The 17,264-nt window shown below is 41.5% G+C and overlaps 1 pseudogene; it reads right to left on the reverse strand.

Moving 5' to 3' along the window:
* Positions 1-16,785, reverse strand: part of LOC120621564 (60S ribosomal protein L29-like) — a 31,648-nt pseudogene extending 14,863 nt beyond the window's left edge.
* Positions 16,786-17,264: the final 479 nt, after the last annotated feature.

Below are 17,264 nucleotides of genomic sequence, written 5' to 3' on the forward strand. Positions count from 1 at the left end.
GCAAACAGCTAAGAAATATATAATGTATAATTAATCATGAGTCAATTCATTAATTAGTGAAAACACACTATGAGATATTTGCAGAACCCACTCAGAGGGAAAACTGAAAGAAAAGTTAGACTGGGAATAGCCAGTGGGGCTTCCTATATACCTATCTCCAACCTCAGATGATAGGTAACCCAGACCAGTCCCAAGCAAAAAGAGACCCCTGCCCTCTGCTACTTATTGCATTTTGGCTGACAGTTCCTAATGGAGCCCCCGGGGCCTCAGGATCCATAGAACAATTTAGTCCCACGTTTCCTGCAAAATTATGAAGGTGAGAGATATTTGAACACTGGACAGAACTAGGTTGAAATCTTCGTGTGGCTATGCATCCACTAAAATCTGTGAGAATTTACTTAACTTTTTGAGCTGCCCCCCTCATCTGTGAAATGAGTTAAATAGCACTTACCTCATGAGGTTGTTGTGGGCAGTCAATGGTATAATGTAATGTAATCCTATCCAAGCCTCACCCATCCACCATTGGGGAATTAAATTTTAAGAGAGGTCCTTGTCCTTCTTATATACCTTTGTACTCTTGGTGCCTTGCACAACGTTTGCCATGTAGGAAGATTTCGGTCAGCATCCGTCAAGTGGATGGATGAATGAGTGAATGCAGTACACTGCGGTCAAGGTCATAAACTGAAGAAAATGTTCGTAATATTATTGACCTGGAAAGATAGTCTTGAGTCCTAAATCAATTTTGAAATCTTTATCTCCTTCCAAATTCCTGCCTCCTATTTCTCCTAGGCTTCTCTCTACTCTTGCTTCCCCTTCTCATTCTCTTGACTTATAGAATGTTCCATCACCCCAATCCCCACCCTCCAAGCTTTTTCTCTCCTCATCCAGTGGGATGGCAGTGAGGTTTGCCCAAAAAACTTTCTCCCTGTCTCCCTGGATTTTGCATTCCCATCTCAGAGCTATGCCTCCTGTGGGAAGAGTAAATATAGAAAAATGACAACATGTACATTAATGCTCGTTAGAATGTCATCATTATACTCTGCAAAGTGTCTGCTGAGGGGGTCCCTAAAGGACACTTAGAAACGAAGCAGCTGCTCCAGATTTGTTCCAGCTCACATCTTGAAGAAATGACATTGAGATAAATGCAGCATTTCTGGCTGGAAGGAGGGGAGATAGCAAGGCTTCTCTGGAGAAGGGGAAGATGGTAAAGAGTGAATCTACATGTTTCCCCAAACACTCAGGACAACAAGCACAATGGACTGACGACATGGGAACAAATAGGGAGGAAGACAGACTCAACGAGATCTCTGGTTTGCTCAAACCAAGAGGCTCACAGTCTGTGTAGGGCAATGGTAAGCTGGGGATCTCATATTAATCTTAGATCAGTCTCTGAAAGAATTGCCTGTTGTTCATCAAAAGTGAGAAACAAATTATGCTATAAGAGTGAGAAAATCATTATTTAACCTACTTTATTACTAGTAGTGACCAGGCAGCGGTTGTTAAGGAAGGGGAGGCAATGTGATGTTGAAGTTGTAAATCTATCTATAAGGCTATTTACAGGTAACACCAACTTATATCCCTCTTTATTTTGCTCATCCACTCAAGACACAGTGAGACTGCAAAGATCTATACAACATCCATTCTCCCTACACACGTTCTTGTAGACAACTAGTGAAGAGTTTAACCAGCACCTCAGGCCCTGGCTAAGCATCATAGTTACTTGTATCCCACCACCTGAAAAATCAGGTGGCAAGATCTGTGAAACCTTGCAGACATTATTTTAATTTAATTTTTATTTTTGTCATAGAAAGGTAATTTTGAGCTCAAGCTGCAAAATCACTACTCTAAATCCAATTAATTCATACCAACTATGTTTTGTACAGCATTTTATGCTTACACAGCATTTTCCATGTATTACTACATTAGATGCTTATTACTGTTCTAAGAAATAATCACTGCAGGTATTATTATCCCCATTTTACATATTAAAAACTAAGGAACAGACTTTTCAATTATACACACACAAACATTTACCTGGGATTTGAAAATACCCCATACTCCTTGGAGAGAATGCCTTTTTTAAAAAAAACTCACAAATAGATGTCAACACTCATACAGAGGACACAGGATCAAAGTTCCTACAAACACAGTAAATCCCAATTTATTTAACCTGTCATAAATAACCATGTCAGAGACCTTTAACTGTTCAAGATTAGAACTCTCCTTGCCTGGTTGAGGTATAGCAGCCCCACTGAACAAGAAAGAATGAGATGAGCTCAGTCCCCTCTGGAACCTACCATCTCAAAGTCAAGTTACCAGTTTCTGATTACTTCACCAGCCAAGGAAGTGATCACTGTAAAAGGAAAGCATATAGGTACCACGTTCCAAAAAATAGGTATGCTGGCTTTGGAAGACTAAGCTCTGCCACTTACCAAGCTCCTATAACTGCTGCTTGTTACTCAAGCCTAGATTATCACAGCTTTCCTTGATAAACAAGTCTTTACAACTTCATAGAACTGATCCTTGCTTCACGTATAAATTCAGAAGTAAGATCTTGGACTTGATCAGATTTCTTACAGTTCCTTCCCCAGCTCCTTACATGTGAGTCCAAGTGTGCACATGTACACACACATGCAAACACACACACACATACCCTGCCTATCATCTCTATCCTTCCTCTTTCCCTAGGACTTGGAAGCCTGGACCTAAAGCTTAATTATCTTTAAACTCTGCTGCCTTTTCCTACTATGACCAAGCACTGATTAGTTTGATGATTCCTTTTAAAATCTCCTTGTCATAATTTGTTGAATGTTTCTATGTCTCAAGGGAGATGTGAAGTTGTATTCTGGCCTTTGCCCTGGAAATCTTATGGTCTCATGAGAGATAGGCCCTCTTTTTAGGGTTGTTGCAAGGATAAGTGAGATGAAAGATGTAAAGCCCATGGTACAATGCCTATGCATAATAAACTCAGTATTCTTGTTACTAATTGTAATGAATATAATGGGGGAGTCATTACATTAGGGCATCTAAACTCCGGGTTGTGAACTGGTACTGGTTCATGGCCTGTTAGGATCCGGGCTGCACAGCAGGAGGTAAGGGGCAGGCAGGCAAGTGAAGCTTCACCTGTGTTTGCAACCTTTCCCCAGAGCTAGCATCACCACATCAGCTCCATCTTAGATCATCAGGCATTAGATTCTCATAAGAGCACCAGTCCTTGGTGCTAAAAAGTTTGAGGACCGCTGCACTAGAGCAATAGACAAGAGGTGCTGTGGAGGTCTGAAGAGAATAAAGCTATACCCACACTCCTTGGTGTTTACCTTGAGAATATGGTGGGAGAAAGAAGCAATATATATAGAACTTGATGTCAATGGAGAAGATACCCTCTTGTTCTTACTGGATATATCTAGGAGGTAAAGAGGAATCCACTATGAACCATAATGGTTAACTCCAAATACATAACACAAGTTTCCTGGAAGTGGAGAAAAGGGTAACATGGTCTCTGAATTCACAGAGCAATCCAGTTGGGGAAGTTGCATAAGGGTAGAGGAAGAGGGAGGTACATCTGGGTTGGGTTAACTGCACATGTAAAGACATGTTTTTTTAAAAAAATAATAAAGCATTTTTTTGTTTTGTTTTGTTTGTTTGTTTTTTGCGCAGTCCTTTGTAGATGGAAGAATGGTGGCAGGTAGAGCAGGAGGTGAGGTTGGAAGTAGAGTTTTAAAAGTTCTGTTTGTAGTTATTGGGACACGAGAAAAGGAAGACAGTGGCCAAATTTTAATTAGCATTAGCATTTCAGTAACTAGTCTTCAGTTCAAAAATTACTTAACTTCTTGTGTTACTTAAATAATTTTCACTAAACGAGTTGGCCTCTGTGTCTAATGTGTGTGTGAATAAGTCAACAAGAAGTAAGCTTCAATTTTTGAGCTAACAATCTTAGTGAAGGTGAACTCAAGTTGTTATAGGAAGATATGGAAAACATTAGAAGACTGAATCTTATCACAGCATGGAGCTGCTCCAACACATTCCATACTTGTTCACATGATGCCCAGTAGCCACCAGCACTCTCCACTGCTCCCTTGACAGTCATATCTGTTGCAGTCATGTCCATGCCAAGAAAGGACACCCAGATATAGTATCTTGCCTTAAGACTAAGAATAGGGAATTAGAGAAAACAGGAACCTGTGCTCCAAAGTCCTGCTTTGATGTTTTCCTTATTAAACAAGTTTATTTGGAGAGCTTAGTATTGAGCACTTACTTCCATGGGTAAGGGAACATTGGAATAAACTATTGTCTCAACCCTTTTTTTTTCTTTAGCCCCCTCAGCAGGCCGTCTGGAAGGATCACAGAAAGTCCTGGATCCTTGCTGAGTAGCTTGGACAGACAGTATTCAACAAACTGAGAGGCAAGTTACAGGCTGACATTCTGAAGGTGGAGGTGGTGAAGGTGGATGTCAAAAAGACAGGGGTTATTCTTTTCAGTAAAAGCTTTGTTGTGTTCAAACACAGGGTAACAGGTGTAAATGGGCTTTACATAGACAGGCAGCAACAAATGCAAGCTTTAGGTGACTAACAAAGAAGCAATTCTGCAGAGACACCAGAGTAAAAAGAAGGGGAAGAGAGAGAGAGAGAAGAGCCCCTTATTTTAACTGCATGGGCTGGTTAAATAGAGCTGGCCCTAATGCAGCCAGTGTTGACTGAATATCATCAGTGCAGTATGCGAAGATGAATAAGATGTGGCCATCACCTACATAAGCAAGCAGAGGAAGTGGATATGTAAACAGCAACCGATTGCTCAGTGGGAAAGTACTATTTCAAAGGTGTGTACGAAAGATAAGTAATTCTGCCAGAGACAATTAGGAAAAGGAAATGGTATTTAAAGATATTCTTGGAGAATTAGTAATTAATAGCAGTTCATAAAATCGAGAAGGGTCTCTATGCCCACTATGGACCCCTTCCCTATACCACATGCATGCGTTCAGTGTCCTTCTGTCAGAGAAATTATAGTAGGGATAAAACTACAGTGTTTTCTCTTCTTTTGAAGGGTTAAGCCTCTCCTGCCATTATCTGTAAAGCAAATGACTGGGACAGTGAAATTACTGGAGGGAGAAGAGCCATTCCCACTCATTTTTGCAGAGTAAGTGTGGCCCTTGAATGGCAGAGGTGTCTTCTTCTTGTTGCCATCTCAGTTCTCACTCTTATTTTTCGCAGAGTCCCATATTACCTTATCTCTTTTCTATGCTTGGAAAGGAGTTGTTGTTTGAATTGATCCCTCTGTGGGAGCCCCCAGAATGGATGCTTTTCTCTCCCTTTCTCTCTCTGACATTAATATTTGGAGCTGTACACAAATTTTCTCCTACCTCCCTTGTGGCCTACAGCTAGTGCGTCCCATCATTCTTTTGTTCATTCAACAAGTATTTCTTAAACATGAACCACATGCCTGGTCTGAGAGCTAGGAATACAATAATGTGAAAACAAAACAAATCCTTGCCCTTATAGACTTTACAGCCTGGTGGGAGAGATAGACAATAAATAATTAAACAAATAAAGATATTAATATATTGTCAGACAGTCACATATTCTTATGAAGAAAAACAGAGCATATTAGAAAGATATTCAGAATGTTAGGCAGGGGTCGTAAGGTCAGGAGTGCCTCTCCAAGGAGGTGATATTAGAGCAGAGAAGAGACTTGAATAAGAAAGGAAGGAATGTGAATGCCTGGTAGAAAGGTGTTCCAGGCCACAGAGGTGGATGTTTGGACTATTCTTGGTATGGGTGATGAACAGAAAGGAAGAGAGTGTGGATGGAGTAGCATGAGCAAAAGAAAAGATGGTTGTTAATGAGATCACCAGTACAAGGTCATTTAGGTCTTTTAGGATGTGTAAAGACTTTGGGTTTTGTGCTAGTTGGGGACGAGATGCCTTTGGAGAGAATTGAGCAGAGGAGAAACATGCCATAATATATGGCTTCATAGTGTCACGCTGGCTGCTTTGTTCAGATTAATGGAAGAGAGGCAAGGAAGGAGACTGATTAGGAGGCTGGCATAGTAAATTGAGCAAGAGATGGTGGTATCTTGGACTTGAGAGGTAGTATGGAAAGTGGTGACAAGTGGTTACAGAACAAATTTTGATGAAAGAGCCAACAAGATTTATTTAAAAATTGGATGTAGAGAATAAGAGAAAAATAAAAATCAAGGAAGACTACACGGTTTTAAGTCAAAAGAACTGAGTGAATGATGATGTCATTTACTGAGATCTGAAGACTTATGGGAGAAACAGATTTTGGGGTAGAGTTGGTGAAAGAAAAGTTTCATTTGGGAGATTCTTATTAGGCATTTAAGAAATGACATTGAGTGAGTCAAGGAGGTATGATCTTATGACTTCAAAAAGTTGGGTGGTTTTAGGGAGGAGGAGAAACAACTCTGGACACAGCACTGAGAACCAAGGAGAACATCTATCCCAGCCCCGAGAGATGAGTAGGTGCAAAGAAAAATCCATTGAATGGATTTCAGGGGGAAACAAAATTTTCAGGGAAGTGCTGGGTTCACTTAGAGCAAGAAGGTGATAGAGTTGCTCAGACTCCAAAGTGCTCAGTAGAAGGCTTTTGACTATGCACATCAATGCAACTGTTAAGGCAAGAGGAAATCTGTGAGCCTCACAGGATCATGGATAAGGAAGGAGCTATAAAGGCAATAAAATGAGTTGGCTGTCCACCCCATCTCTCACCCTCAGCAATCTCTCCATAGTATAGTTCTAAAGTCTACAAACACTGGTTTCTCTACAATCTCCGGGATAGTGCTGACAGAATAACACAAAGGAGACATCCCTGAATGGAGCTTCTGAACAATCTCAAATATCCGCTTCTTCCAGGACACACATCCTGGGCTTCTCAAGGTCATGCCAGCACTGACTTGATATTAAAAACTCTGCTATTAAGGGCTATATACTGTTCTCATTAGTCTATCTTCCTAAATGCCCCAAGGTGGGCCTTTTCCCCTTCCCTGGTTAGAGAATTTACTTGATCACCTGGAGCAGTGAACAGTGAGGTCACCTGTCTAGATCTGCATCTATCAATTCAATAGTGTGCCTCTGGGTGAGAAAAAACCATTTGCTCCTTATCATTATCCTTAATAATTCCAAATCAGGTGGCAATGGAAAACCAACTCGAAGCTCATTTCAGAAGGATGCAGAAAGTGGGAGGCAAAGAGAAAACACATCAAAAAACAAATTCATTTCTCAACACAGAGACAAAGGACTGGGGATTGGTCCAGAGCTGCAAAGACTGATGCCTTCAAGGCTGAGCCAGTTTTTCAAGACATTCAAGTCAAGTAGTGATAAAAATCCCACTATTCACTGTTATATTAATGGCTTCTCCACTATATGCAGATAGGTAAAAGCATCATATCTTTATTTGCATTTCTTTTTCTATTGCCTCCAGCTCACTGAATTTCTCCCTTATCTGCCAAGAAATGTCTACTTTTAAGGTATTCTTTCATTTCCTCATGCCATTGGCTGTCAAACGACTTAATAACTTGCCCATCATGGAAGTCAAATATAGTTTATTAAAAATGCATGTCTCACTCACTAAGATACCCTTTGGCAGTCTTTAGACCTTGACGACTCTGTCTCGAAGCTTGGGAACACAGAATGGTCTTGGCTGGCCAGCTGCATCGCCTTGCTTTGTATCACGCTCACTGCTCATATGATGCTGAAGCAACACAGAGAAGGGAGGTAGGAACTGTCTAAGGAGGAGGTGGAATTGTGCCACTTTTCTGACTTGAGCAAGTGGGACACAGGCCTGAGAACCCCAAGTGCTCGAGGACTTCCAAATCATCTGGCCAGGTATCAGGGAAAATTATGAGAATGAGGATGTGGCTGATACCCCGGAGTTGGAGGAGGGAGGGAGGAAGACATCTCAGGAGGAAATGGCATCAAGGCAGGAGTGGGTTGTGTCAAGTCAGTGCACTGGAATGATGAATCATGCCTGTAATGGCTCACGTAGCAAGGCTACAACGCTATTTACAGGGGCTAATGAGGCATCTGTAGTCACAAATTCAGAGTCTGAAATGCTGTGGCTGAGGAGGAAGCAAACAGCCTGAGCAAAAAGTACAAAAGGAACTGGAGGTTTCCTTTTCCATCATCTGCCACAGGGATGGACAGTACCAAAACCACTCTGTCAGGATATGCTGATCCTTCTTCAAAACTATCTTACAGCAGCTCCTCAACCTCCATGGATGATGTTTTCTTGCTGTTCATGGATCTCCTAGCCAGAGCCCCATGGCTTCAGCTCATCTGTCATTCTTCATTTTTCTGTACATAGTGGAGATGAAAAACAGCTGTGTATGCCTCACTCTATAGTCCATTCACCTACTTGCAGACTTTACTCTACCCTCACTTAGTCTCCTCTGCTCAATACTAATTAATCTCCCAAACTTTCACAACAGTTTCTTTCATTGCTGTCCTCTAGATTGTTGGTTCTGGTTTTTCACATCTTGTTTATTAAGCGGCATGTTCTACTCAATTTGCTCAGGAACACCTAGGCTTACAGAGATGGATAGAGAGTCTCAGTTGCTTTGCACAAGAGAATATAGACACCACACCCAGAGTAGAGACTCAGTACTGTGGAAAGACCAAGAAAAGAGCCAAGGCCGCAATAGTAGAAAAATATTGCTTACTCTACAAAAAGACGGGCTGGAGTTTCTTCAAGGGCAAGAGAGAACTGGACTAAGGGAGTGGATAGGGGAAGATTTGGACTGTATGAGAAAAAATAAAGAGAAAGAAAAAAAAAGGGAGGAAATAATGGGAGAGAGTTGGGTCATGAGACAACAAAGAGAAAGAGAGAGTAAAAGCACTGGGGAGATGGAGATGAACAAAGGAGGAGCCACGGTAAGGTTAACAGCCAGAGAGGAAGAGAAAGACTAGAGGCCAGGGAGAAAACTAGGAGGAGAAAGATGGAGAGAGCGAGCCCTTGAAAAGATGCACAGGGTCAATGGCTAGAATAGTGAGGGAAGAAGGGGCTCAGCCTGGTCTGCCCCAGGAGAACCACTGATCTTCCATTGAAACCACCACTCGGGGAACTGCCTGAAGCCCAGTAGCTGGGAGAGCAATGGACCAAGTGTTCTTTTACTTGGACTTTCTTGTCACCTAAATTAGGGAGGTAGCCAGGTGATGACATGGCATGGCATGGGCATGGCTAACTCCTGAACATTTCCTGAAAGAACCTCAGGAGACTCAGGAAATGAGAACACAGTAAAAAGGAAACTGGTGGGGGGCGGGGGGAGGAGAGAGAGAGAGAGGGAGAATGACAAGCCAAGACAGAAAAGAGAGGAATATAGAGAGATGGCAGAGAAGCTGATTAGGAAGGAAAAAGACAAGAACAATTGGGAGATTGGGAGAGAAAATGAGAGATATATCATGAGATTGAGAGGATAGGGAGAGAAAAAGAGGTCAAGGGAGAGGAAAGAGAAAGGGAAAGAAGGAAAGAAGATGTACAGCATGGAGTTGGAGCAGCAGAAAATGGAATAGATCCTAATTTGGACCTTTGCCAACAGCTGAACTTGTTATTCGGCTATCAGTTTTTCATCCGTCACTAAGACAAGCTGAAAGAGCTAGGCTTCAGGTTTTGTTGATTATAGAATGTTTCATTCTGATCTGTACTAAGTGAATCAAATATAGTTAGAAAAAGAAAGGCAAAGGAGGTGGGAGCAGGGAAGATGTATGGAAAATTGAATCATTTAGTATTGCCCTGCAGGGCTGGAGAAGATACTTCCTTACATTTTAGTATCACTCCTGGGGGACAGGAGGCTCAATGCCACCCTAGGGCATCTGTTGCCCTGGGGGTTCCAGGGCTGGCCTGGCTACCTGAAAAGTCTCCTTTCACCTCGTTTGTTCCTGCCAAATTCCAAGTCAGAAATCTGGCTTTACCATGACCTCACACAGGTGACCCCTACCCATGCAAACAAAACAACAATTTCAGTCTTGCTGAGAGAAGCCAGTGTTGAGCTGAGTGAATGGAGACGAGGGCTGGGACTCCGGGGTCCCTAATCGCTGGCTTCCACAGGAACTCCCACCCATGCCTGCAGTGCCCACCATAAGACGTCACTAGGATGGCAGCGCTCAGAGAAGAGGGACAGCGTGAAGAGTAGGAGGTGGCAGCATGCTCCACTGCACCTCTCCCCAGAATGCAATGTGACACAAGACATCGGGAGATGGCAGCGAAAGTTCAAGGGAAAAACACATAGTTATTTATGGCTCGGGCATCTGTTGTCAGATCAGAAACAGAGACCTAATCTCAAGCAAATCCAGCAGCCTGTACAAGAGCAGATGGGGAGGTGTGTGCAATGCTCAATCCTGTTCAACTCTCAATTTATTATTATTCCTCATCTCCAGATCCCATCTCCAAAGCAGACGTTTGTCCTGGCCATGATGCCAGGAGCCCCTAGGTGGGTGAATGGGGAGATGAGAGTGTCCTTCTACTGGATGGGTGGTTATTTCCATCTTGTGATTTGGAACCTTCCGTGTGAGAAAAGAAGGTTATGGCAAAATCCAAAAGGAGACATTGAAAAAGGGAACAAAAGAAAATTTTCATTCCAAGAAAACCACAGGCTGAATGGAAATAGGTTTGGACTAGAAGTCCATCGATTAAAGCTCCAATCTTCTGCCCTACTTTGCTGAGTGACCTTGGGCAAAACATTTCATCTGTCTGGGTGTCTCTGCCAATTGCTTGAATTTTTTAATTATGCATTTCCAAAGATGCACAAAGATGCCCTCTCAATCATGTGTGATAGAAAGAATACAAAATCTGGAGTTAAGAGATCTGGATTCAAGTCCTAATTGGCTAAATATTAGTTTAGTAATGTAAGGAAAAGTACATTTCCCTTCTAACTCTTAGTAAAAGGGTTGAAAGGGATAGATGAGTTTATTAGGCCCTTTTCCACTCTAAAAATTCCACATCTATGAGAAAAAAACCTGAAAATCATCAGGAGGTAGCAAAACCAAAAAAGTCTGAAGAATTCAGATATAGCTCTTGGTCCATAGTAGTCTACACTGGTTGAATAAGAAAATACTGCCTCTAATGGTGATTCCCGAGCTCCTGGCTTATTGGATGCAACCCTATCATGCAGCACAGACTCCCAGCCCCAATGGTACAGGTAGACATCTACCCTACCCTACTTTACTTTCAGAACAAAACAAGTATTTCCCAAGAACTCCTATGTTGGTATATGACATATATGCTCATCTCCAAAAGCACCTTTTTTTCGGGCGGGCAGAAGGGTTGGGGGAAAGAGGGCAGAGAGAGGAGAAGAAAGTGGAGTACACAGCCTGGAGGAACAAGGTTGCTCAATGTTTAGGGGGCCCTTGATTTGAATCTCCATGCTGGTACTTATTGCACTGTCTTAGAAAAAAATTTAAGAAAGTGCTGTAATCCCAGGAGATACTTTATTTTTTCCACTTGAGATGCACCTTCTCAACTGAAAAATGCATCAACAAGCTCTATATGTTTCATTGAAAAGCAAAATTAAATTTCCTGATCTGTCTAGATCCATTTACAATTCATTCATTGTGATTCAGAAGGCAGCACCTCAGAGGGGCCCGCAGCCAATGTCAAGGGGCTTAGTCACTCCCTAACTCCCACCCCCCACCCTACCCAAAGAGCAGGACAAATCACTCTCACTGGTAAGCCCTGGCCCCAGGAGGTCTACATGCAGGATGAACATTGGATAGTTTGGTATAGTAATAATGGTAAAGAAAGACGTGGAACAAAGTTTTGATTAACTAAACATAGTTGTTTCTGTCTCCAGTGCCTGAATGATGGTGGGTGATGGGAGAATTGCATTTCAGCTTCCACTCCCAGGGGCCCTCAGCTATTGAGCCCCACCTTTGCATTTTTGCATTCCTCTCACTATTCAGACAATCCAATCCAAAGGCTTGAGGCAGCCAGACAGGGCTTGCTAACTAGCGTTTACAAGTGACCAAGCAGGACCTCACTTCCTCATAAGCTTTATCTTTTCCCTGAGGAATCTGAATGATTGGTCACCCCTAAATCAGGCCTGGCTGGATAGTCTCTGGAGGTGCCTGTTGTGTTGAGACTGGAGATCTGCCCCACGGCCCAGTCAGACTCTTCAGCAAGGAGAGGTAGGGAGCTAGATCTCACTCCCCCAGGCTGCAAAGTGGAGCCTCTGAGGAGGACAATGGCCACATCTGGTATGATGATGAGATAGCAGTCTTCCTCCAGTCCCCGGCAGGCTCTTTCGGTAGCCTGAATCTCTGCAGTTGATTTTGCCTATGTTGGCACCTGTTTGCAGTTTATACCAACTAATGTTTGTCAGTGGACTAATTAACATCGAGGATAAAAAACTGAGAAATTACGAGTGCATAGACACTTCTGTTCTCATACTAATGGTTTGTGCATTCACTGGCTTGTTTATCATTTAATGGTTATTTTATTTATTTTTTGATGGCATCTGTCTTCATTTGAACCTTACAAAATCCAACTTAGACTTGTACTTACTCTTGTTTGGGTTGTCCCCACCTTGCTACCTTTGGTTTCCCATTGGCCCAAATGAAGGTAGCAGTCATTGCTTAAATAGACAGATAATGATAGATAGATAGATAGATAGATAGATAGATAGATAGATAGATAGATAGATAGATGATAGATAGATAAATAGATAGATAGATAAGTAGATAGATGACCAGTTAGCTAGCTAGATATAAATCATAGGTCTCAAGGAGCAAAAGCTTTAAAAATCATTTGTTGAAGATATTTGGCTTGGAAAAGAAAGTTTAAGTGGGACACGATAGCTATCAAGATTAGAACGATCTTTTTAAACCTTTTTAAAAAAAATCTGAAGAATTTTAAAAACGTATATGCAGAAAAACATGAAAAATAAATCATGTGACTACCACCCAGATGAAGATATGTAATAGTGCCAGCCACCTTTCTCCACTCCTTGTCTCTTCCCAGCCACACCCTGCTTCTTGCCCTCAATGATCATCACAATCTTCACAGTTCTATCTCCTATGGCAATCAGTTGATTTAAACTTTGTTTATAGGTTATCACCTAAATATGTGGCCCAAATAATATTTTTGGCTGTTTTCAACTATATCAATGGAGATGTATTGTGTACTCATTTCGTTTTTGCTCAACATTGTGGCTTAAGACTTATCCATGTTGTTGCTTATAATTATGTTTTGTTCATTTTGCTTAGTGTGTTTTATTCCCCTTGTATAATATACCATAATTTATTAATTTAACCTAATGTTAGTGAATATCTGAGCTGTTTCCAGTCTGAGGCCATTAAACTGACAATGCCACTATGAACAGCCTCATTTGTGTGTCCTGGTATGCATGTGCACCCATGGGTATATGACTAGAAGGGGAATATCTGGGTCATAGAGTTTGGATATCTTTAAGTCAGATGAAAGTCACTAAACACTGTTTCAAACTCATTCCAATTTACTGTCCCACTATCAATGAATTTAACTCTGCACCTCACCTTCTTGCATACTTGATATTGTCATATATTTGTATATATTTCTTGCCAATGTAGTGAGTATGTGGCAACATTCCTATGTGGTTTTAATTTGCTTTTACCTGGTTATTAATGAGGTTGTGCACTTTTTGCATCATTATTGGCCATTCGTAGGACTAGTCCAGTCTTTTGCCTATTTTTTCACCAGTTTTTTTTTTCCTCATTGTTTAGAGGAATTCCTGATATGTTGGGACTTGTAGTCTTTTTTTCAGATGTAAGTGCATCAACACCCTAGTATGTGGCTTGCATTCTACATCTTAATGGGATCTTTGGATGTGCATATTCATAATTTTAGTGTAGTCAGTGTATCAATCTTTTAATTTCTGATTAATTCTTTTTGTGTCCTATTTACAAAATTCTTCCCTATGCATTTCCAATTCCAAGTTGAGATTATATATATATGTGTGTGTATATATATACACACACACATATATATACACACACATATATATATATATATAATCGAGAGAGAGAGAGAGAGAGAGAGAGTTGTAGGAGTAGAATCAAGCAGAATCAAGACCAAGGTATCTGCTGCTGAAGAGGCACACTTCCAATATGAAAGTCTTCTAACATTTCAGACTGGACAGCCATGAAATGGACCATCTTGCTCCCTGACACCCAGGAGGTAACAGAACCCACCAGAGATGCTATAGCAGAGATCTGTCTCTATGGTTTGTTCAAACACTAGGATTCGAAGGCTCTAATTAGTAATAAAATCTACTTTGATAAACATTCAAATATGACCAGTAGAGGGCTTTAGCCAGGATGTAAATCATAATGCACTTGAATGTTTATTTAAGTAAACAGACATGAATGCATATATCCCACACTCCTGTCTTATATTGTGTTTTACCGTTTATTTCCTGGCCGTGGGGCTTTTCTTCCCTCCATTACCTATACCTAATTCAGAACAGGTACCCAGCTCATATATGATCAATTGGTTTCTCCAGCTTAGATTATAGACCACGGTGGAAAATAAGCTTTATTTCAGGCTAACTCATTTGGTGGTAGTTGTCTGAAGATTAGGACAAAGGGTGAGAAGCAGCAGAGGCTGTATAGCTGAAGCTTAATGTGAAAGTTCTCAATATGCAGCATTGCAGGGAGATCAGCCCAAGGATGTGGGTTGCCCTGGAGGCCTAACCCGGAGCTGCCTGGGCTCCAGAGGACAGAGCTAAAGGCAGGCAGCATGGCTTCTGCTAATGCTTGGACAGCAGAGGAGATCTAATCCTAATCCCCAAACACAGACCTTCCTCAGGTCTGTTTGTCTTCCCTTAATCCTCTAATATTTAAAGCAATTTCAATCCTGTTTGAAGAGACTTCCCAGCAGTTTGAGTCTGCGGCCTCTGGAGGGAGGAGAGAGGAAAGAAGAAAGCAGGAGGGAAAGTTGAGAGGAACCAGAGAGGAGGGGAACTGGGACGATGACAGGCTGCCAGTGCTGGCTGAATTATATCTCCCTGAAACTTCTCACCCAAAGATGAGTTCTTCACTATCTCTGAGAGTGAGGATGGGGAAGAAGGAAGGCTAAAATCTGGCCCTTGAATTATGGAGTCCATTCATTCGTTCATTCATTCAATCGATCAATCAGTCAATCAATCAGGCAGGCAGGCAGTCAACATGATATATTTTGAGCGCTGTGTGAGACTGAAACTATACTGATCTTGAACAGATAAATTATCAGGATTATAATAATTACAAAGGAGAAGTTCAGAATGCAGTGGGATCCTATACAACATACCCAAACTTGATATCAGGTCAGATGTGTCTGAAGAAGCAGAGTTGCCCATTGATTTGCTAGCTATTTTTACTATCTCTCTCATGATTTTTTGCTTCTTGTCAAAAAAAACACCCAAAATGATTCCTGCTTCTTGTATCCCTATGTCCTGTATCTCTATAGTCCCTTGGCTCCCGCCCCATCAGTTCAGACTAGACAAAATTAGAATGAAAATGTATTGAATTAGGTTCTAGTCATCACATGATAAAAAAGCTGGGAGAAAGGAGTCTCCCCACAGCATAAAGGGAGTGGCTCTGTCTAGAAAGATAAGTGATGGTAGAAGAACTCTCATTTCTTACACCTTGCTTTGTTTCAACAGCCGAGGAACAGAACACATCTCTGAGCAGGCCATTCTCCTTAGAGAACATTTACCTATTCCAGGTCATTGAGGAGTCCCTCTGCCTAAGCCATACTCTTTCTCTGACGAATATTTAACACATAGATTAAAGATAGATGATAGATAAATAGATAGATAGATAGATAGATAGATAGATAGACAGACAGACAGACAGATAGACAGATAGATAGATGATAGATAAATGGATGAGAGGGTGGATGGATAGATTAATCTATCTGATAAAGATAAGTAGGTTAACTTCTAGGATTTTTAAAAAGAAGGCAGAAGGTAGGAGAAAAGATAATTTTATAACTTCACAGCATGCAAAGAACAAAAAAAAAGATCATGTTAAGCTGTTTTGATAAGATAAGTGCTAGCAATAGATGCACAGCAAATGCACAACCTAGTCAGAAGATTCCCTTCAGGCAATAGGATAGATTGATGAGGAAGGAAGGCAGGCCAGGCTTTTACTGAGCAGTTGCTTATATTCTACTTGAATGATGTAAGGGGATCTACCAAGGGACTTTGCTTAAGATTCCCAACATCAACCTTAAACCATGGTGTTCTAGTCCACCTCTGCCAGTAACTGCTTGGGTGGCCTTGGGCTGCCCTTTTGAATTGCAGGCCTAAATTCTTCATCTGTAGAATGGAGAATAGACTGAATGTCCCTACAGTCCCATCTACCTCTGACAGTCTCTGATATTAAACCAAGAAAGCGGGAGCAACCCCAGAGCAGCAAGCAAGACAAGCATCTTGCCATGTTCCCACAGTTTCTTCCAAAGGCTTTTCCAGCTGCGATCCTTGATGCTTAATAACTGTCCAAACCAGAATCATAAGCCTTCCACTAACTTCACCCTGTGCCCAGCTCAGCATCTTCATCAGCACCTCTCACTCCCAAAGACCTTTCTAGCATCTAGCAATGTGTTCACATGAATATTAAAAAGTTTTTTCAAAATTAAGTTATTTTTTAGTTATTAAGATTTTTTTTTTAATTTTGAAGGAACCCACTGGATCAGTTGCTTCTGTCTCATATCCCCTCACCTCAAATGTGATTTCAACCCCAATGGCAGTGGATGACTCGCTGACATCATTCTCTGCTTGCTGCTTCAAAGTGTTGTGGTATATGGTAATATCAGCGGGTCCCATAGTCACAAGCCCTTTCTCACACCTTCTTTGCCATAAAATGGCTCCCTTGGTCTGAGACAACATTATATGAGGTCTTGTGTCAGCAAATCTGTAGTTCCCTAGCTCTCAGAAAGTAGTGTTGGCAAAGGTGCTTCAGGTAATAAAAGACAAACCCATATTTGGAGTAGGCATCAGTTCCAAAAAGAACAAATCACTTCTTCCAGGGCAGAAGGGGTCCGATGTAATCCACTTGCCACAAGTGGTCAATTTATATCTCCTTAGTGTATGGCACCTCACTGAGATCTCAGACTCTGTTTCTGCTCCTGATAGTAGTAGCAACAGATGTATCAGCCTTAGTGAGAAGAAGCTCATGCAGTCTCCATCCCTGTGGCATTGAAGAAGCCCCAGGACAGTAAAGCCCCAGGATAGAAAAGATATACTGAGATGTCTCTTCAAACCAGATCGTATCATGGCCCTGCTTAAAATCCTTCAACTGCGCT

Source organism: Pteropus medius, unplaced genomic scaffold (genome assembly GCF_902729225.1).
Source record: "Pteropus medius unplaced genomic scaffold, Ma_sr-lr_union100, whole genome shotgun sequence".
Classification (NCBI taxonomy): domain Eukaryota; kingdom Metazoa; phylum Chordata; class Mammalia; order Chiroptera; family Pteropodidae; genus Pteropus; species Pteropus medius.